The 20,617-nt window shown below is 43.6% G+C and overlaps 12 non-coding genes across 12 annotated transcripts; all 12 read left to right on the top strand.

The window, feature by feature from the left end:
* The first annotated feature begins 1,587 nt into the window (after positions 1-1,587).
* Positions 1,588-1,670, top strand: TRNAL-AAG (transfer RNA leucine (anticodon AAG)). The gene has a single exon. It is a non-coding gene; the product is annotated as a tRNA-Leu (tRNA).
* A 1,024-nt stretch (positions 1,671-2,694) lies between these two features.
* On the top strand, positions 2,695-2,777 carry TRNAL-UAG (transfer RNA leucine (anticodon UAG)). Its single transcript has one exon. It is a non-coding gene; the product is annotated as a tRNA-Leu (tRNA).
* A 906-nt stretch (positions 2,778-3,683) lies between these two features.
* TRNAL-AAG (transfer RNA leucine (anticodon AAG)) lies at positions 3,684-3,766 on the top strand. The gene has a single exon. It is a non-coding gene; the product is annotated as a tRNA-Leu (tRNA).
* Positions 3,767-5,505: 1,739 nt separating this feature from the next.
* Positions 5,506-5,588, top strand: TRNAL-CAG (transfer RNA leucine (anticodon CAG)). Its single transcript has one exon. It is a non-coding gene; the product is annotated as a tRNA-Leu (tRNA).
* Positions 5,589-7,602: 2,014 nt separating this feature from the next.
* TRNAL-CAG (transfer RNA leucine (anticodon CAG)) lies at positions 7,603-7,685 on the top strand. The gene has a single exon. It is a non-coding gene; the product is annotated as a tRNA-Leu (tRNA).
* A 1,299-nt stretch (positions 7,686-8,984) lies between these two features.
* TRNAL-UAG (transfer RNA leucine (anticodon UAG)) lies at positions 8,985-9,067 on the top strand. The gene has a single exon. It is a non-coding gene; the product is annotated as a tRNA-Leu (tRNA).
* A 3,005-nt stretch (positions 9,068-12,072) lies between these two features.
* TRNAL-AAG (transfer RNA leucine (anticodon AAG)) lies at positions 12,073-12,155 on the top strand. The gene has a single exon. It is a non-coding gene; the product is annotated as a tRNA-Leu (tRNA).
* Positions 12,156-13,179: 1,024 nt separating this feature from the next.
* On the top strand, positions 13,180-13,262 carry TRNAL-UAG (transfer RNA leucine (anticodon UAG)). The gene has a single exon. It is a non-coding gene; the product is annotated as a tRNA-Leu (tRNA).
* Positions 13,263-14,168: 906 nt separating this feature from the next.
* Positions 14,169-14,251, top strand: TRNAL-AAG (transfer RNA leucine (anticodon AAG)). The gene has a single exon. It is a non-coding gene; the product is annotated as a tRNA-Leu (tRNA).
* A 1,739-nt stretch (positions 14,252-15,990) lies between these two features.
* Positions 15,991-16,073, top strand: TRNAL-CAG (transfer RNA leucine (anticodon CAG)). Its single transcript has one exon. It is a non-coding gene; the product is annotated as a tRNA-Leu (tRNA).
* Positions 16,074-18,087: 2,014 nt separating this feature from the next.
* On the top strand, positions 18,088-18,170 carry TRNAL-CAG (transfer RNA leucine (anticodon CAG)). Its single transcript has one exon. It is a non-coding gene; the product is annotated as a tRNA-Leu (tRNA).
* Positions 18,171-19,469: 1,299 nt separating this feature from the next.
* On the top strand, positions 19,470-19,552 carry TRNAL-UAG (transfer RNA leucine (anticodon UAG)). Its single transcript has one exon. It is a non-coding gene; the product is annotated as a tRNA-Leu (tRNA).
* The last annotated feature ends 1,065 nt before the right edge of the window (positions 19,553-20,617 follow it).

Below are 20,617 nucleotides of genomic sequence, written 5' to 3'. Positions count from 1 at the left end.
AGAAGAGGAGACTAGAAGTGAAGGCGACATACTTTTCCATGCTTTTGACCTCCCACCCATCCCAAACCGACCACAAACGTACCATCTATGCAACGTTGGTATGCAGAAATTCACGCCTCAGCCAGTGAGGGTAAGTCCCAGGCCAGGGGCTAGAGAGCAAAAGACTGCATGTGCTCAGACGTTCCCTGCTAGGGACAGTTGATCTGAAACAAGGTCTGCTCTCTTGTATCCAGCAAGGATCTAGAAATCCTGCATGAATCTGCAAGGCACAATGACAGCATACATTTGCATAATATGCCCCACCTTCTGCCTTCCTACTTCCTGTGCAGTAGTTGTTTGTGTAGAGAGAGAGGTCGCAGGCAAGGTAATTTTGTGAGTATAATACAGGACCCTAAATAGCTGGTGAGAGGTATGAGGTATTCTAAAAGCATAAAAATTGTACACCTGTGAAATGAAATGCTTTCACATGTGATCTTCTGTGTTTATTGACCTGTGCATAAAGTTGCACCTTGTGTTTGAAGGTTTAAATTATTTCAGGCTTGCATGGAGGCAGAAATTTCTGAGTGACTTTTATACATTTCTTAAGACTCTGCACTGTCAGGATGGCCGAGTGGTCTAAGGCGCTGTGTTTAGGCCGCAGTCTCCTCTGGAGGCGCGGGTTCAAATCCAACTTCTGACGTGACTTTTGGAGATGTAATCTCCTTTTTCAGGTTAACATCTGATGGAAGTTGCATCTGTTGGTCTTCACCTGGGATGTGATTCCGTCCTCATCTAGTCAAGAGAGCTGGGGTTTCTCATATATTTCGGTTGTATAAAGTCTTGCTGACAAAGTGCAGTCCTTACTATATGAGCATAGGACCCATGTAAGAGCTCATCTGGAAGAGTCATGCTCTTGTATGCCCTGGCCAGACAGGCCATGCAAATATGGAAGAATGCCTAGCATCTGGTAGACAGTTGGACTCCAGCACACTTACGGCATCTTCCTCAGGGCTGTGATCAGGGGCTGCTTAGATTTGCGTATTCCACCCTATGTTGTGACATTGAAATTCCTTGTTGAATTTGCTTTAGCTAGCCAAGAGGTGGCTGTTGACTCAATTTCAAAGCAGCTTTGGGCCTTTCAAGTGGCTGGTTAATAGCACTTTCTCTTTGTACGCCTTAAAGGTCTTAAGAGTTCTTCATAGGTACTGCTCTCTATGGATTGTTCAAAGATCTGTTGGAAGTACTTATAATAGGATAAATAAATTGAGGGCATGCCTTTTCGGTACCCCACTTGCATGGCTGTCTGGCCTGTGGAAGGTTCCACAAATGCAAGTCAGGATGGCCGAGTGGTCTAAGGTGCTGCGTTCAGGTCGCAGTCTCTTCTGGAGGCTTGGGTTCAAATCCCACTTCTGACAATTGTGTGTTTTCTCTACTTTTTTCTTGAGAGAGAAAAAATCAGATCATTTCCCTCACATGGGCTTATATGGTTGTCTACTTGGAAAAGTGCAGTGAGTTTTTTTCTTGCTCTAGCCACTCATGACCTAAGTTGTGTGCTTTTTTTTGGTTCACAATATCTTTCCCTCTCTGTAGATGATCAAGCAACATGTGGTCAGGATGGCCGAGTGGTCTAAGGCGCTGCGTTAAGGCCGCAGTCACTCCTTGAGGCGTGGGTTCGAATCCCACTTCTGACAAAACTTTAAGTCCATTTTGTCTCTGAGTTCTTTTAGAATCTCAGCTAAAAATTGGCAGTACATATAATATCTGAATAAGTAACAAACTTCAGTTTCAACTGCAAATTAATTTGCCCAATTCTGTCTTCAAGCTCGTATAATATTCTTCTAGCACTCGTGGTGTTTTATGTGTTTTTTGGGGGGTGCTCAAAAAGTCCCTTTTATTAATGAAATGGGTTACAATCAGTCTTGTGATATTTTTGGTTTCCAATAAGTAGATTGTTAATTTTATGTAACCTCATTTTCTAATGCTCCATTCAAGAGATGTTTCCACTATGAAATGCAGAGCAAGGGGAAAGAGCACAAGTGATAGAGCGAGTGAGTGAGAAGGGGTGTTGAGGAAGGAGAGAATGAAACAAAGACAGAGTGAGTGAACGGCAGGTATGCCTAGAAGAGGAGACTAGAAGTGAAGGCGACATACTTTTCCCTGCTTTTGACCTCCCACCCATCCCAAACCGACCACAAACGTACCATCTATGCAACTTTGGTATGCAGAAATTCACGCCTCAGCCAGTGAGGGTGAGTCCCAGGCCAGGGGCTAGAGAGCAAAAGACTGCATGTGCTCAGACGTTCCCTGCTAGGGACAGTTGATCTGAAACAAGGTCTGCACTCTTGTATCCAGCAAGGATCTAGAAATCCTGCATGAATCTGCAAGGCACAATGACAGCACACATTTGCATAATATGCCCCACCTTCTGCCTTCCTACTTCCTGTGCAGTAGTTGTTTGTGTAGAGAGAGAGGTCGCATGCAAGGTAATTTTGTGAGTCGGATACAGGACCCTAAATAGCTGGTGAGAGGTATGAGGTATTCTAAAAGCATAAAAATTGTACACCTGTGAAATGAAATGCTTTCACATGTGATCTTCTGTGTTTATTGTCCTGTGCATAAAGTTGCACCTTGTGTTTGAAGGTTTAAATTATTTCAGGCTTGCATGGAGGCAGAAATTTCTGAGTGACTTTTATACATTTCTTAATACTCTGCACTGTCAGGATGGCCGAGTGGTCTAAGGCGCTGTGTTTAGGCCGCAGTCTCCTCTGGAGGCGTGGGTTCGAATCCCACTTCTGACATGACTTTTGGAGATGTAATCTCCTTTTTCAGGTTAACATCTGATGGAAGTTGCATCTGTTGGTCTTCACCTGGGATTTGATTCCGTCCTCATCTAGTCAAGAGAGCTGGGGTTTCTCATATATTTCGGTTGTATAAAGTCTTGCTGACAAAGTGCAGTCCTTACTATATGAGCATAGGACCCATGTAAGAGCTCATCTGGAAGAGTCATGCTCTTGTATGCCCTGGCCAGACAGGCCATGCAAATATGGAAGAATGCCTAGCATCTGGTAGACAGTTGGACTCCAGCACACTTACGGCAATTTCCTCAGGGCTGTGATCAGGGGCTGCTTAGATTTGCGTATTCCACCCTATGTTTTGACATTGAAATTCCTTGTTGAATTTGCTTTAGCTAGCCAAGAGGTGGCTGTTGACTCAATTTCAAAGCAGCTTTGGGCCGTTCAAGTGGCTGGTTAATAGCACTTTCTCTTTGTACGCCTTAAAGGTCTAAAGAGTTCTTCATAGGTACTGCTCTCTATGGATTGTTCAAAGATCTGTTGGAAGTACTTATAATAGGATAAATAAATTGAGGGCATGCCTTTTCGGTACCCCACTTGCATGGCTGTCTGGCCTGTGGAAGGTTCCACAAATGCAAGTCAGGATGGCCGAGTGGTCTAAGGCGCTGCGTTCAGGTCGCAGTCTCTTCTGGAGGCGTGGGTTCAAATCTCACTTCTGACAATTGTGTGTTTACTCTACTTTTTTCTTGAGAGAGAAAAAATCTGATCATTTCCTTCACATGGGCTTATATGGTTGTCTACTTGGAAAAGTGCAGTGAGTTTTTTTCTTGCTCTAGCCACTCATGACCTAAGTTGTGTGCTTTTTTTGGTTCACAATATCTTTCCCTCTCTGTAGATGATCAGTCAAATGTGGTCAGGATGGCCGAGTGGTCTAAGGCGCTGCGTTAAGGCCGCAGTCTCTCCTGGAGGTGTGGGTTCGAATCCCACTTCTGACAAACCTTTAAGTCCATTTTGTCTCTGAGTTCTTTTAGAATCTCAGCTAAAAATTGGCAGTGCATATAATATCTGAATAAGTAACAAACTTCAGTTTCAACTGCAAATTAATTTGCCCAATTCTGTCTTCAAGCTCGTATAATATTCTTCTAGCACTCGTGGTGTTTTATGTGTTTTTTGGGGGGTGCTTAAAAAGTCCCTTTTATTAATGAAATGGGTTACATTCAGACTTGTGATATTTTTGGTTTCCAATAAGTAGATTGTTAATTTTATGTAACCTCATTTTCTAATGCTCCATTCAAGAGATGTTTCCACTATGAAATGCAGAGCAAGGGGAAAGAGCACAAGTGATAGAGCGAGTGAGTGAGAAGGGGTGTTGAGGAAGGAGAGAATGAAACAAAGACAGAGTGAGTGAACGGCAGGTAGGCCTAGAAGAGGAGACTAGAAGTGAAGGCGACATACTTTTCCCTGCTTTTGACCTCCCACCCATCCCAAACCGACCACATACGTACCATCTATGCAACGTTGGTATGCAGAAATTCACGCCTCAGCCAGTGAGGGTAAGTCCCAGGCCAGGGGCTAGAGAGCAAAAGACTGCATGTGCTCAGACGTTCTCTGCTAGGGACAGTTGATCTGAAACAAGGTCTGCTCTCTTGTATCCAGCAAGGATCTAGAAATCCTGCATGAATCTGCAAGGCACAATGACAGCATACATTTGCATAATATGCCCCACCTTCTGCCTTCCTACTTCCTGTGCAGTAGTTGTTTGTGTAGAGAGAGAGGTCGCATGCAAGGTAATTTTGTGAGTAGGATACAGGACCCTAAATAGCTGGTGAGAGGTATGAGGTATTCTAAAAGCATAAAAATTGTACACCTGTGAAATGAAATGCTTTCACATGTGATCTTCTGTGTTTATTGTCCTGTGCATAAAGTTGCACCTTGTGTTTGAAGGTTTAAATTATTTCAGGCTTGCATGGAGGCAGAAATTTCTGAGTGACTTTTATACATTTCTTAAGACTCTGCACTGTCAGGATGGCCGAGTGATCTAAGGCGCTGTGTTTAGGCCGCAGTCTCCTCTGGAGGCGTGGGTTCGAATCCCACTTCTGAAATGACTTTTGGAGATGTAATCTCCTTTTTCAGGTTAACATCTGATGGAAGTTGCATCTGTTGGTCTTCACCTGGGATGTGATTCCGTCCTCATCTAGTCAAGAGAGCTGGGGTTTCTCATATATTTCGGTTGTATAAAGTCTTGCTGACAAAGTGCAGTCCTTACTATATGAGCATAGGACCCATGTAAGAGCTCATCTGGAAGAGTCATGCTCTTGTATGCCCTGGCCAGACAGGCCATGCAAATATGGAAGAATGCCTAGCATCTGGTAGACAGTTGGACTCCAGCGCACTTACGGCAATTTCCTCAGGGCTGTGATCAGGGGCTGCTTAGATTTGCGTATTCCACCCTATGTTGTGACATTGAAATTCCTTGTTGAATTTGCTTTAGCTAGCCAAGAGGTGGCTGTTGACTCAATTTCAAAGCAGCTTTGGGCCGTTCAAGTGGCTGGTTAATAGCACTTTCTCTTTGTACGCCTTAAAGGTCTAAAGAGTTCTTCATAGGTACTGCTCTCTATGGATTGTTCAAAGATCTGTTGGAAGTACTTATAATAGGATAAATAAATTGAGGGCATGCCTTTTCGGTACCCCACTTGCATGGCTGTTTGGCCTGTGGAAGGTTCCACAAATGCAAGTCAGGATGGCCGAGTGGTCTAAGGCGCTGCGTTCAGGTCGCAGTCTCTTCTGGAGGCGTGGGTTCAAATCCCACTTTTGACAATTGTGTGTTTACTCTACTTTTTTCTTGAGAGAGAAAAAATCTGATCATTTCCCTCACATGGGCTTATATGGTTGTCTACTTGGAAAAGTGCAGTGAGTTTTTTTCTTGCTCTAGCCACTCATGACCTAAGATGTGTGCTTTTTTGGTTTCACAATATCTTTCCCTCTCTGTAGATGATCAAGCAACATGTGGTCAGGATGGCCGAGTGGTCTAAGGCGCTGCATTAAGGCCGCAGTCTCTCCTGGAGGCGTGTGTTCGAATCCCACTTCTGACAAAACTTTAAGTCCATTTTGTCTCTGAGTTCTTTTAGAATCTCAGCTAAAAATAGGCAGTGCATAAAATATCTGAATAAGTAACAAACTTCAGTTTCAACTGCAAATTAATTTGCCGAATTCTGTCTTCAAGCTCGTATAATATTCTTCTAGCACTCGTGGTCTTTTATGTGTTTTTTGGGGGGTGCTTAAAAAGTCCCTTTTATTAATGAAATGGGTTACATTCAGACTTGTGATATTTTTGGTTTCCAATAAGTAGATTGTTAATTTTATGTAACCTCATTTTCTAATGCTCCATTCAAGAGATGTTTCCACTATGAAATGCAGAGCAAGGGGAAAGAGCACAAGTGATAGAGCGAGTGAGTGAGAAGGGGTGTTGAGGAAGGAGAGAATGAAACAAAGACAGAGTGAGTGAACGGCAGGTAGGCCTAGAAGAGGAGACTAGAAGTGAAGGCGACATACTTTTCCCTGCTTTTGACCTCCCACCCATCCCAAACCGACCACATACGTACCATCTATGCAACGTTGGTATGCAGAAATTCACGCCTCAGCCAGTGAGGGTAAGTCCCAAGCCAGGGGCTAGAGAGCAAAAGACTGCATGTGCTCAGACGTTCCCTGCTAGGGACAGTTGATCTGAAACAAGGTCTGCTCTCTTGTATCCAGCAAGGATCTAGAAATCCTGCATGAATCTGCAAGGCACAATGACAGCATACATTTGCATATTATGCCCCACCTTCTGCCTTCCTACTTCCTGTCCAGTAGTTGTTTGTGTAGAGAGAGAGGTCGCATGCAAGGTAATTTTCTGAGTAGGATACAGGACCCTTAATAGCTGGTGAGAGGTATGAGGTATTCTAAAAGCATAAAAATTGTACACCTGTGAAATGAAATGCTTTCACATGTGATCTTCTGTGTTTATTGTCCTGTGCATAAAGTTGCACCTTGTGTTTGAAGGTTTAAATTATTTCAGGCTTGCATGGAGGCAGAAATTTCTGAGTGACTTTTATACATTTCTTCAGACTCTGCACTGTCAGGATGGCCGAGTGGTCTAAGGCGCTGTGTTTAGGCTGCAGTCTCCTCTGGAGATGTGGGTTCGAATCCCACTTCTGACATGACTTTTGGAGATGTAATCTCCTTTTTCAGGTTAACATCTGATGGAAGTTGCATCTGTTGGTCCTCACCTGGGATGTGATTCCGTCCTCATCTAGTCAAGAGAGCTGGGGTTTCTCATATATTTCGGTTGTATAAAGTCTTGCTGACAAAGTGCAGTCCTTACTATATGAGCATAGGACCCATGTAAGAGCTCATCTGGAAGAGTCATGCTCTTGTATGCCCTGGCCAGACAGGCCATGCAAATATGGAAGAATGCCTAGCATCTGGTAGACAGTTGGACTCCAGCACACTTACGGCAATTTCCTCAGGGCTGTGATCAGGGGCTGCTTAGATTTGCGTATTCCACCCTATGTTGTGACATTGAAATTCCTTGTTGAATTTGCTTTAGCTAGCCAAGAGGTGGCTGTTGACTCAATTTCAAAGCAGCTTTGGGCCGTTCAAGTGGCTGGTTAATTGCACTTTCTCTTTGTACGCCTTAAAGGTCTAAAGAGTTCTTCATAGGTACTGCTCTCTATGGATTGTTCAAAGATCTGTTGGAAGTACTTATAATAGGATAAATAAATTGAGGGCATGCCTTTTCGGTACCCCACTTGCATGGCTGTCTGGCCTGTGGAAGGTTCCACAAATGCAAGTCAGGATGGCCGAGTGGTCTAAGGCGCTGCGTTCAGGTCGCAGTCTCTTCTGGAGGCGTGGGTTCAAATCCCACTTCTGACAATTGTGTGTTTACTCTACTTTTTTCTTGAGAGAGAAAAAATCTGATCAGTTCCCTCACATGGGCTTATATGGTTGTCTACTTGGAAAAGTGCAGTGAGTTTTTTTCTTGCTCTAGCCACTCATGACCTAAGATGTGTGCTTTTTTTGTTTCACAATATCTTTCCCTCTCTGTAGATGATCAAGCAGCATGTGGTCAGGATGGCCGAGTGGTCTAAGGCGCAGCGTTAAGGCCGCAGTCTCTCCTGGAGGCGTGTGTTCGAATCCCACTTCTGGCAAAACTTTAAGTCCATTTTGTCTCTGAGTTCTTTTAGAATCTCAGCTAAAAATTGGCAGTGCATAAAATATCTGAATAAGTAACAAACTTCAGTTTCAACTGCAAATTAATTTGCCCAATTCTGTCTTCAAGCTCGTATAATATTCTTCTAGCACTCGTGGTGTTTTATGTGTTTTTTGGGGGGTGCTTAAAAAGTCCCTTTTATTAATGAAATGGGTTACATTCAGTCTTGTGATATTTTTGGTTTCCAATAAGTAGATTGTTAATTTTATGTAACCTCATTTTCTAATGCTCCATTCAAGAGATGTTTCCACTATGAAATGCAGAGCAAGGGGAAAGAGCACAAGTGATAGAGCGAGTGAGTGAGAAGGGGTGTTGAGGAAGGAGAGAATGAAACAAAGACAGAGTGAGTGAACGGCAGGTAGGCCTAGAAGAGGAGACTAGAAGTGAAGGCGACATACTTTTCCCTGCTTTTGACCTCCCACCCATCCCAAACCGACCACAAACGTACCATCTATGCAACGTTGGTATGCAGAAATTCACGCCTCAGCCAGTGAGGGTGAGTCCCAGGCCAGGGGCTAGAGAGCAAAAGACTGCATGTGCTCAGACGTTCCCTGCTAGGGACAGTTGATCTGAAACAAGGGCTGCTCTCTTGTATCCAGCAAGGATCTAGAAATCCTGCATGAATCTGCAAGGCACAATGACAGCATACATTTGCATAATATGCCCCACCTTCTGCCTTCCTACTTCCTGTGCAGGAGTTGCTTGTGTAGAGAGAGAGGTCGCAGGCAAGGTAATTTTGTGAGTAGGATACAGGACCCTAAATAGCTGGTGAGAGGTATGAGGTATTCTAAAAGCATAAAAATTGTACACCTGTGAAATGAAATACTTTCACATGTGATCTTCTGTGTTTATTGTCCTGTGCATAAAGTTGCACCTTGTGTTTGAAGGTTTAAATTATTTCAGGCTTGCATGGAGGCAGAAATTTCTGAGTGACTTTTATACATTTCTTAAGACTCTGCACTGTCAGGATGGCCGAGTGGTCTAAGGCGCTGTGTTTAGGCCGCAGTCTCCTCTGGAAGCGTGGGTTCGAATCCCACTTCTGACATGACTTTTGGAGATGTAATCTCCTTTTTCAGGTTAACATCTGATGGAAGTTGCATCTGTTGGTCTTCACCTGGGATGTGATTCCGTCCTCATCTAGTCAAGAGAGCTGGGGTTTCTCATATATTTCGGTTGTATAAAGTCTTGCTGACAAAGTGCAGTCCTTACTATATGAGCATAGGACCCATGTAAGAGCTCATCTGGAAGAGTCATGCTCTTGTATGCCCTGGCCAGACAGGCCATGCAAATATGGAAGAATGCCTAGCATCTGGTAGACAGTTGGACTCCAGCACACTTACGGCAATTTCCTCAGGGCTGTGATCAGGGGCTGCTTAGATTTGCGTATTCCACCCTATGTTGTGACATTGAAATTCCTTGTTGAATTTGCTTTAGCTAGCCAAGAGGTGGCTGTTGACTCAATTTCAAAGCAGCTTTGGGCCGTTCAAGTGGCTGGTTAATAGCACTTTCTCTTTGTACGCTTTAAAGGCATAAAGAGTTCTTCATAGGTACTGCTCTCTATGGATTGTTCAAAGATCTGTTGGAAGTACTTATAATAGGATAAATAAATTGAGGGCATGCTTTTTCGGTACCCCACTTGCATGGCTGTCTGGCCTGTGGAAGGTTCTGTAAATGCAAGTCAGGATGGCCGAGTGGTCTAAGGCGCTGCGTTCAGGTCGCAGTCTCTTCTGGAGGCGTGGTTTCAAATCCCACTTCTGACAATTGTGTGTTTACTCTACTTTTTTCTTGAGAGAGAAAAAATCTGATCATTTCCTTCACATGGGCTTATATGGTTGTCTACTTGGAAAAGTGCAGTGAGTTTTTTTCTTGCTCTAGCCACTCATAACCTAAGATGTGTGCTTTTTTTGGTTCACAATATCTTTCCCTCTTTGTAGATGATCAAGCAACATGTGGTCAGGATGGCCGATTGGTCTAAGGCGCTGCGTTAAGGCCGCAGTCTCTCCTGGAGACGTGGGTTCGAATCCCACTTCTGACAAAACTTTAAGTCCATTTTGTCTCTGAGTTCTTTTAGAATCTCAGCTAAAAATTGGCAGTGCATATAATATCTGAATAAGTAACAAACTTCAGTTTCAACTGCAAATTAATTTGCCCAATTCTGTCTTCAAGCTCGTATAATATTCTTCTAGCACTCGTGCTGTTTTATGTGTTTTTTGGGGGGTGCTTAAAAAGTCCCTTTTATTAATGAAATGGGTTACATTCAGTCTTGTGATATTTTTGGTTTACAATAAGTAGATTGTTAATTTTATGTAACCTCATTTTCTAATGCTCCATTCAAGAGATGTTTCCACTATGAAATGCAGAGCAAGGGGAAAGAGCACAAGTGATAGAGCGAGTGAGTGAGAAGGGGTGTTGAGGAAGGAGAGAATGAAACAAAGACAGAGTGAGTGAACGGCAGGTAGGCCTAGAAGAGGAGACTAGAAGTGAAGGCGACATACTTTTCCATGCTTTTGACCTCCCACCCATCCCAAACCGACCACAAACGTACCATCTATGCAACGTTGGTATGCAGAAATTCACGCCTCAGCCAGTGAGGGTAAGTCCCAGGCCAGGGGCTAGAGAGCAAAAGACTGCATGTGCTCAGACGTTCCCTGCTAGGGACAGTTGATCTGAAACAAGGTCTGCTCTCTTGTATCCAGCAAGGATCTAGAAATCCTGCATGAATCTGCAAGGCACAATGACAGCATACATTTGCATAATATGCCCCACCTTCTGCCTTCCTACTTCCTGTGCAGTAGTTGTTTGTGTAGAGAGAGAGGTCGCAGGCAAGGTAATTTTGTGAGTATAATACAGGACCCTAAATAGCTGGTGAGAGGTATGAGGTATTCTAAAAGCATAAAAATTGTACACCTGTGAAATGAAATGCTTTCACATGTGATCTTCTGTGTTTATTGTCCTGTGCATAAAGTTGCACCTTGTGTTTGAAGGTTTAAATTATTTCAGGCTTGCATGGAGGCAGAAATTTCTGAGTGACTTTTATACATTTCTTAAGACTCTGCACTGTCAGGATGGCCGAGTGGTCTAAGGCGCTGTGTTTAGGCCGCAGTCTCCTCTGGAGGCGCGGGTTCAAATCCAACTTCTGACGTGACTTTTGGAGATGTAATCTCCTTTTTCAGGTTAACATCTGATGGAAGTTGCATCTGTTGGTCTTCACCTGGGATGTGATTCCGTCCTCATCTAGTCAAGAGAGCTGGGGTTTCTCATATATTTCGGTTGTATAAAGTCTTGCTGACAAAGTGCAGTCCTTACTATATGAGCATAGGACCCATGTAAGAGCTCATCTGGAAGAGTCATGCTCTTGTATGCCCTGGCCAGACAGGCCATGCAAATATGGAAGAATGCCTAGCATCTGGTAGACAGTTGGACTCCAGCACACTTACGGCATCTTCCTCAGGGCTGTGATCAGGGGCTGCTTAGATTTGCGTATTCCACCCTATGTTGTGACATTGAAATTCCTTGTTGAATTTGCTTTAGCTAGCCAAGAGGTGGCTGTTGACTCAATTTCAAAGCAGCTTTGGGCCTTTCAAGTGGCTGGTTAATAGCACTTTCTCTTTGTACGCCTTAAAGGTCTTAAGAGTTCTTCATAGGTACTGCTCTCTATGGATTGTTCAAAGATCTGTTGGAAGTACTTATAATAGGATAAATAAATTGAGGGCATGCCTTTTCGGTACCCCACTTGCATGGCTGTCTGGCCTGTGGAAGGTTCCACAAATGCAAGTCAGGATGGCCGAGTGGTCTAAGGTGCTGCGTTCAGGTCGCAGTCTCTTCTGGAGGCTTGGGTTCAAATCCCACTTCTGACAATTGTGTGTTTTCTCTACTTTTTTCTTGAGAGAGAAAAAATCAGATCATTTCCCTCACATGGGCTTATATGGTTGTCTACTTGGAAAAGTGCAGTGAGTTTTTTTCTTGCTCTAGCCACTCATGACCTAAGTTGTGTGCTTTTTTTTGGTTCACAATATCTTTCCCTCTCTGTAGATGATCAAGCAACATGTGGTCAGGATGGCCGAGTGGTCTAAGGCGCTGCGTTAAGGCCGCAGTCACTCCTTGAGGCGTGGGTTCGAATCCCACTTCTGACAAAACTTTAAGTCCATTTTGTCTCTGAGTTCTTTTAGAATCTCAGCTAAAAATTGGCAGTACATATAATATCTGAATAAGTAACAAACTTCAGTTTCAACTGCAAATTAATTTGCCCAATTCTGTCTTCAAGCTCGTATAATATTCTTCTAGCACTCGTGGTGTTTTATGTGTTTTTTGGGGGGTGCTCAAAAAGTCCCTTTTATTAATGAAATGGGTTACAATCAGTCTTGTGATATTTTTGGTTTCCAATAAGTAGATTGTTAATTTTATGTAACCTCATTTTCTAATGCTCCATTCAAGAGATGTTTCCACTATGAAATGCAGAGCAAGGGGAAAGAGCACAAGTGATAGAGCGAGTGAGTGAGAAGGGGTGTTGAGGAAGGAGAGAATGAAACAAAGACAGAGTGAGTGAACGGCAGGTATGCCTAGAAGAGGAGACTAGAAGTGAAGGCGACATACTTTTCCCTGCTTTTGACCTCCCACCCATCCCAAACCGACCACAAACGTACCATCTATGCAACTTTGGTATGCAGAAATTCACGCCTCAGCCAGTGAGGGTGAGTCCCAGGCCAGGGGCTAGAGAGCAAAAGACTGCATGTGCTCAGACGTTCCCTGCTAGGGACAGTTGATCTGAAACAAGGTCTGCACTCTTGTATCCAGCAAGGATCTAGAAATCCTGCATGAATCTGCAAGGCACAATGACAGCACACATTTGCATAATATGCCCCACCTTCTGCCTTCCTACTTCCTGTGCAGTAGTTGTTTGTGTAGAGAGAGAGGTCGCATGCAAGGTAATTTTGTGAGTCGGATACAGGACCCTAAATAGCTGGTGAGAGGTATGAGGTATTCTAAAAGCATAAAAATTGTACACCTGTGAAATGAAATGCTTTCACATGTGATCTTCTGTGTTTATTGTCCTGTGCATAAAGTTGCACCTTGTGTTTGAAGGTTTAAATTATTTCAGGCTTGCATGGAGGCAGAAATTTCTGAGTGACTTTTATACATTTCTTAATACTCTGCACTGTCAGGATGGCCGAGTGGTCTAAGGCGCTGTGTTTAGGCCGCAGTCTCCTCTGGAGGCGTGGGTTCGAATCCCACTTCTGACATGACTTTTGGAGATGTAATCTCCTTTTTCAGGTTAACATCTGATGGAAGTTGCATCTGTTGGTCTTCACCTGGGATTTGATTCCGTCCTCATCTAGTCAAGAGAGCTGGGGTTTCTCATATATTTCGGTTGTATAAAGTCTTGCTGACAAAGTGCAGTCCTTACTATATGAGCATAGGACCCATGTAAGAGCTCATCTGGAAGAGTCATGCTCTTGTATGCCCTGGCCAGACAGGCCATGCAAATATGGAAGAATGCCTAGCATCTGGTAGACAGTTGGACTCCAGCACACTTACGGCAATTTCCTCAGGGCTGTGATCAGGGGCTGCTTAGATTTGCGTATTCCACCCTATGTTTTGACATTGAAATTCCTTGTTGAATTTGCTTTAGCTAGCCAAGAGGTGGCTGTTGACTCAATTTCAAAGCAGCTTTGGGCCGTTCAAGTGGCTGGTTAATAGCACTTTCTCTTTGTACGCCTTAAAGGTCTAAAGAGTTCTTCATAGGTACTGCTCTCTATGGATTGTTCAAAGATCTGTTGGAAGTACTTATAATAGGATAAATAAATTGAGGGCATGCCTTTTCGGTACCCCACTTGCATGGCTGTCTGGCCTGTGGAAGGTTCCACAAATGCAAGTCAGGATGGCCGAGTGGTCTAAGGCGCTGCGTTCAGGTCGCAGTCTCTTCTGGAGGCGTGGGTTCAAATCTCACTTCTGACAATTGTGTGTTTACTCTACTTTTTTCTTGAGAGAGAAAAAATCTGATCATTTCCTTCACATGGGCTTATATGGTTGTCTACTTGGAAAAGTGCAGTGAGTTTTTTTCTTGCTCTAGCCACTCATGACCTAAGTTGTGTGCTTTTTTTGGTTCACAATATCTTTCCCTCTCTGTAGATGATCAGTCAAATGTGGTCAGGATGGCCGAGTGGTCTAAGGCGCTGCGTTAAGGCCGCAGTCTCTCCTGGAGGTGTGGGTTCGAATCCCACTTCTGACAAACCTTTAAGTCCATTTTGTCTCTGAGTTCTTTTAGAATCTCAGCTAAAAATTGGCAGTGCATATAATATCTGAATAAGTAACAAACTTCAGTTTCAACTGCAAATTAATTTGCCCAATTCTGTCTTCAAGCTCGTATAATATTCTTCTAGCACTCGTGGTGTTTTATGTGTTTTTTGGGGGGTGCTTAAAAAGTCCCTTTTATTAATGAAATGGGTTACATTCAGACTTGTGATATTTTTGGTTTCCAATAAGTAGATTGTTAATTTTATGTAACCTCATTTTCTAATGCTCCATTCAAGAGATGTTTCCACTATGAAATGCAGAGCAAGGGGAAAGAGCACAAGTGATAGAGCGAGTGAGTGAGAAGGGGTGTTGAGGAAGGAGAGAATGAAACAAAGACAGAGTGAGTGAACGGCAGGTAGGCCTAGAAGAGGAGACTAGAAGTGAAGGCGACATACTTTTCCCTGCTTTTGACCTCCCACCCATCCCAAACCGACCACATACGTACCATCTATGCAACGTTGGTATGCAGAAATTCACGCCTCAGCCAGTGAGGGTAAGTCCCAGGCCAGGGGCTAGAGAGCAAAAGACTGCATGTGCTCAGACGTTCTCTGCTAGGGACAGTTGATCTGAAACAAGGTCTGCTCTCTTGTATCCAGCAAGGATCTAGAAATCCTGCATGAATCTGCAAGGCACAATGACAGCATACATTTGCATAATATGCCCCACCTTCTGCCTTCCTACTTCCTGTGCAGTAGTTGTTTGTGTAGAGAGAGAGGTCGCATGCAAGGTAATTTTGTGAGTAGGATACAGGACCCTAAATAGCTGGTGAGAGGTATGAGGTATTCTAAAAGCATAAAAATTGTACACCTGTGAAATGAAATGCTTTCACATGTGATCTTCTGTGTTTATTGTCCTGTGCATAAAGTTGCACCTTGTGTTTGAAGGTTTAAATTATTTCAGGCTTGCATGGAGGCAGAAATTTCTGAGTGACTTTTATACATTTCTTAAGACTCTGCACTGTCAGGATGGCCGAGTGATCTAAGGCGCTGTGTTTAGGCCGCAGTCTCCTCTGGAGGCGTGGGTTCGAATCCCACTTCTGAAATGACTTTTGGAGATGTAATCTCCTTTTTCAGGTTAACATCTGATGGAAGTTGCATCTGTTGGTCTTCACCTGGGATGTGATTCCGTCCTCATCTAGTCAAGAGAGCTGGGGTTTCTCATATATTTCGGTTGTATAAAGTCTTGCTGACAAAGTGCAGTCCTTACTATATGAGCATAGGACCCATGTAAGAGCTCATCTGGAAGAGTCATGCTCTTGTATGCCCTGGCCAGACAGGCCATGCAAATATGGAAGAATGCCTAGCATCTGGTAGACAGTTGGACTCCAGCGCACTTACGGCAATTTCCTCAGGGCTGTGATCAGGGGCTGCTTAGATTTGCGTATTCCACCCTATGTTGTGACATTGAAATTCCTTGTTGAATTTGCTTTAGCTAGCCAAGAGGTGGCTGTTGACTCAATTTCAAAGCAGCTTTGGGCCGTTCAAGTGGCTGGTTAATAGCACTTTCTCTTTGTACGCCTTAAAGGTCTAAAGAGTTCTTCATAGGTACTGCTCTCTATGGATTGTTCAAAGATCTGTTGGAAGTACTTATAATAGGATAAATAAATTGAGGGCATGCCTTTTCGGTACCCCACTTGCATGGCTGTTTGGCCTGTGGAAGGTTCCACAAATGCAAGTCAGGATGGCCGAGTGGTCTAAGGCGCTGCGTTCAGGTCGCAGTCTCTTCTGGAGGCGTGGGTTCAAATCCCACTTTTGACAATTGTGTGTTTACTCTACTTTTTTCTTGAGAGAGAAAAAATCTGATCATTTCCCTCACATGGGCTTATATGGTTGTCTACTTGGAAAAGTGCAGTGAGTTTTTTTCTTGCTCTAGCCACTCATGACCTAAGATGTGTGCTTTTTTGGTTTCACAATATCTTTCCCTCTCTGTAGATGATCAAGCAACATGTGGTCAGGATGGCCGAGTGGTCTAAGGCGCTGCATTAAGGCCGCAGTCTCTCCTGGAGGCGTGTGTTCGAATCCCACTTCTGACAAAACTTTAAGTCCATTTTGTCTCTGAGTTCTTTTAGAATCTCAGCTAAAAATAGGCAGTGCATAAAATATCTGAATAAGTAACAAACTTCAGTTTCAACTGCAAATTAATTTGCCCAATTCTGTCTTCAAGCTCGTATAATATTCTTCTAGCACTCGTGGTCTTTTATGTGTTTTTTGGGGGGTGCTTAAAAAGTCCCTTTTATTAATGAAATGGGTTACATTCAGACTTGTGATATTTTTGGTTTCCAATAAGTAGATTGTTAATTTTATGTAACCTCATTTTCTAATGCTCCATTCAAGAGATGTTTCCACTATGAAATGCAGAGCAAGGGGAAAGAGCACAAGTGATAGAGCGAGTGAGTGAGAAGGGGTGTTGAGGAAGGAGAGAATGAAACAAAGACAGAGTGAGTGAACGGCAGGTAGGCCTAGAAGAGGAGACTAGAAGTGAAGGCGACATACTTTTCCCTGCTTTTGACCTCCCACCCATCCCAAACCGACCACATACGTACCATCTATGCAACGTTGGTATGCAGAAATTCACGCCTCAGCCAGTGAGGGTAAGTCCCAAGCCAGGGGCTAGAGAGCAAAAGACTGCATGTGCTCAGACGTTCCCTGCTAGGGACAGTTGATCTGAAACAAGGTCTGCTCTCTTGTATCCAGCAAGGATCTAGAAATCCTGCATGAATCTGCAAGGCACAATGACAGCATACATTTGCATATTATGCCCCACCTTCTGCCTTCCTACTTCCTGTCCAGTAGTTGTTTGTGTAGAGAGAGAGGTCGCATGCAAGGTAATTTTCTGAGTAGGATACAGGACCCTTAATAGCTGGTGAGAGGTATGAGGTATTCTAAAAGCATAAAAATTGTACACCTGTGAAATGAAATGCTTTCACATGTGATCTTCTGTGTTTATTGTCCTGTGCATAAAGTTGCACCTTGTGTTTGAAGGTTTAAATTATTTCAGGCTTGCATGGAGGCAGAAATTTCTGAGTGACTTTTATACATTTCTTCAGACTCTGCACTGTCAGGATGGCCGAGTGGTCTAAGGCGCTGTGTTTAGGCTGCAGTCTCCTCTGGAGATGTGGGTTCGAATCCCACTTCTGACATGACTTTTGGAGATGTAATCTCCTTTTTCAGGTTAACATCTGATGGAAGTTGCATCTGTTGGTCCTCACCTGGGATGTGATTCCGTCCTCATCTAGTCAAGAGAGCTGGGGTTTCTCATATATTTCGGTTGTATAAAGTCTTGCTGACAAAGTGCAGTCCTTACTATATGAGCATAGGACCCATGTAAGAGCTCATCTGGAAGAGTCATGCTCTTGTATGCCCTGGCCAGACAGGCCATGCAAATATGGAAGAATGCCTAGCATCTGGTAGACAGTTGGACTCCAGCACACTTACGGCAATTTCCTCAGGGCTGTGATCAGGGGCTGCTTAGATTTGCGTATTCCACCCTATGTTGTGACATTGAAATTCCTTGTTGAATTTGCTTTAGCTAGCCAAGAGGTGGCTGTTGACTCAATTTCAAAGCAGCTTTGGGCCGTTCAAGTGGCTGGTTAATTGCACTTTCTCTTTGTACGCCTTAAAGGTCTAAAGAGTTCTTCATAGGTACTGCTCTCTATGGATTGTTCAAAGATCTGTTGGAAGTACTTATAATAGGATAAATAAATTGAGGGCATGCCTTTTCGGTACCCCACTTGCATGGCTGTCTGGCCTGTGGAAGGTTCCACAAATGCAAGTCAGGATGGCCGAGTGGTCTAAGGCGCTGCGTTCAGGTCGCAGTCTCTTCTGGAGGCGTGGGTTCAAATCCCACTTCTGACAATTGTGTGTTTACTCTACTTTTTTCTTGAGAGAGAAAAAATCTGATCAGTTCCCTCACATGGGCTTATATGGTTGTCTACTTGGAAAAGTGCAGTGAGTTTTTTTCTTGCTCTAGCCACTCATGACCTAAGATGTGTGCTTTTTTTGTTTCACAATATCTTTCCCTCTCTGTAGATGATCAAGCAGCATGTGGTCAGGATGGCCGAGTGGTCTAAGGCGCAGCGTTAAGGCCGCAGTCTCTCCTGGAGGCGTGTGTTCGAATCCCACTTCTGGCAAAACTTTAAGTCCATTTTGTCTCTGAGTTCTTTTAGAATCTCAGCTAAAAATTGGCAGTGCATAAAATATCTGAATAAGTAACAAACTTCAGTTTCAACTGCAAATTAATTTGCCCAATTCTGTCTTCAAGCTCGTATAATATTCTTCTAGCACTCGTGGTGTTTTATGTGTTTTTTGGGGGGTGCTTAAAAAGTCCCTTTTATTAATGAAATGGGTTACATTCAGTCTTGTGATATTTTTGGTTTCCAATAAGTAGATTGTTAATTTTATGTAACCTCATTTTCTAATGCTCCATTCAAGAGATGTTTCCACTATGAAATGCAGAGCAAGGGGAAAGAGCACAAGTGATAGAGCGAGTGAGTGAGAAGGGGTGTTGAGGAAGGAGAGAATGAAACAAAGACAGAGTGAGTGAACGGCAGGTAGGCCTAGAAGAGGAGACTAGAAGTGAAGGCGACATACTTTTCCCTGCTTTTGACCTCCCACCCATCCCAAACCGACCACAAACGTACCATCTATGCAACGTTGGTATGCAGAAATTCACGCCTCAGCCAGTGAGGGTGAGTCCCAGGCCAGGGGCTAGAGAGCAAAAGACTGCATGTGCTCAGACGTTCCCTGCTAGGGACAGTTGATCTGAAACAAGGGCTGCTCTCTTGTATCCAGCAAGGATCTAGAAATCCTGCATGAATCTGCAAGGCACAATGACAGCATACATTTGCATAATATGCCCCACCTTCTGCCTTCCTACTTCCTGTGCAGGAGTTGCTTGTGTAGAGAGAGAGGTCGCAGGCAAGGTAATTTTGTGAGTAGGATACAGGACCCTAAATAGCTGGTGAGAGGTATGAGGTATTCTAAAAGCATAAAAATTGTACACCTGTGAAATGAAATACTTTCACATGTGATCTTCTGTGTTTATTGTCCTGTGCATAAAGTTGCACCTTGTGTTTGAAGGTTTAAATTATTTCAGGCTTGCATGGAGGCAGAAATTTCTGAGTGACTTTTATACATTTCTTAAGACTCTGCACTGTCAGGATGGCCGAGTGGTCTAAGGCGCTGTGTTTAGGCCGCAGTCTCCTCTGGAAGCGTGGGTTCGAATCCCACTTCTGACATGACTTTTGGAGATGTAATCTCCTTTTTCAGGTTAACATCTGATGGAAGTTGCATCTGTTGGTCTTCACCTGGGATGTGATTCCGTCCTCATCTAGTCAAGAGAGCTGGGGTTTCTCATATATTTCGGTTGTATAAAGTCTTGCTGACAAAGTGCAGTCCTTACTATATGAGCATAGGACCCATGTAAGAGCTCATCTGGAAGAGTCATGCTCTTGTATGCCCTGGCCAGACAGGCCATGCAAATATGGAAGAATGCCTAGCATCTGGTAGACAGTTGGACTCCAGCACACTTACGGCAATTTCCTCAGGGCTGTGATCAGGGGCTGCTTAGATTTGCGTATTCCACCCTATGTTGTGACATTGAAATTCCTTGTTGAATTTGCTTTAGCTAGCCAAGAGGTGGCTGTTGACTCAATTTCAAAGCAGCTTTGGGCCGTTCAAGTGGCTGGTTAATAGCACTTTCTCTTTGTACGCTTTAAAGGCATAAAGAGTTCTTCATAGGTACTGCTCTCTATGGATTGTTCAAAGATCTGTTGGAAGTACTTATAATAGGATAAATAAATTGAGGGCATGCTTTTTCGGTACCCCACTTGCATGGCTGTCTGGCCTGTGGAAGGTTCTGTAAATGCAAGTCAGGATGGCCGAGTGGTCTAAGGCGCTGCGTTCAGGTCGCAGTCTCTTCTGGAGGCGTGGTTTCAAATCCCACTTCTGACAATTGTGTGTTTACTCTACTTTTTTCTTGAGAGAGAAAAAATCTGATCATTTCCTTCACATGGGCTTATATGGTTGTCTACTTGGAAAAGTGCAGTGAGTTTTTTTCTTGCTCTAGCCACTCATAACCTAAGATGTGTGCTTTTTTTGGTTCACAATATCTTTCCCTCTTTGTAGATGATCAAGCAACATGTGGTCAGGATGGCCGATTGGTCTAAGGCGCTGCGTTAAGGCCGCAGTCTCTCCTGGAGACGTGGGTTCGAATCCCACTTCTGACAAAACTTTAAGTCCATTTTGTCTCTGAGTTCTTTTAGAATCTCAGCTAAAAATTGGCAGTGCATATAATATCTGAA

The sequence above is a fragment of the Lissotriton vulgaris genome, chromosome 8 (genome assembly GCF_964263255.1).
Source record: "Lissotriton vulgaris chromosome 8, aLisVul1.2, whole genome shotgun sequence".
Taxonomy (NCBI): domain Eukaryota; kingdom Metazoa; phylum Chordata; class Amphibia; order Caudata; family Salamandridae; genus Lissotriton; species Lissotriton vulgaris.
The sequence above is the reverse complement of the archived record's forward strand: the minus strand, read 5'-3'. Positions and strand labels throughout refer to the sequence as shown.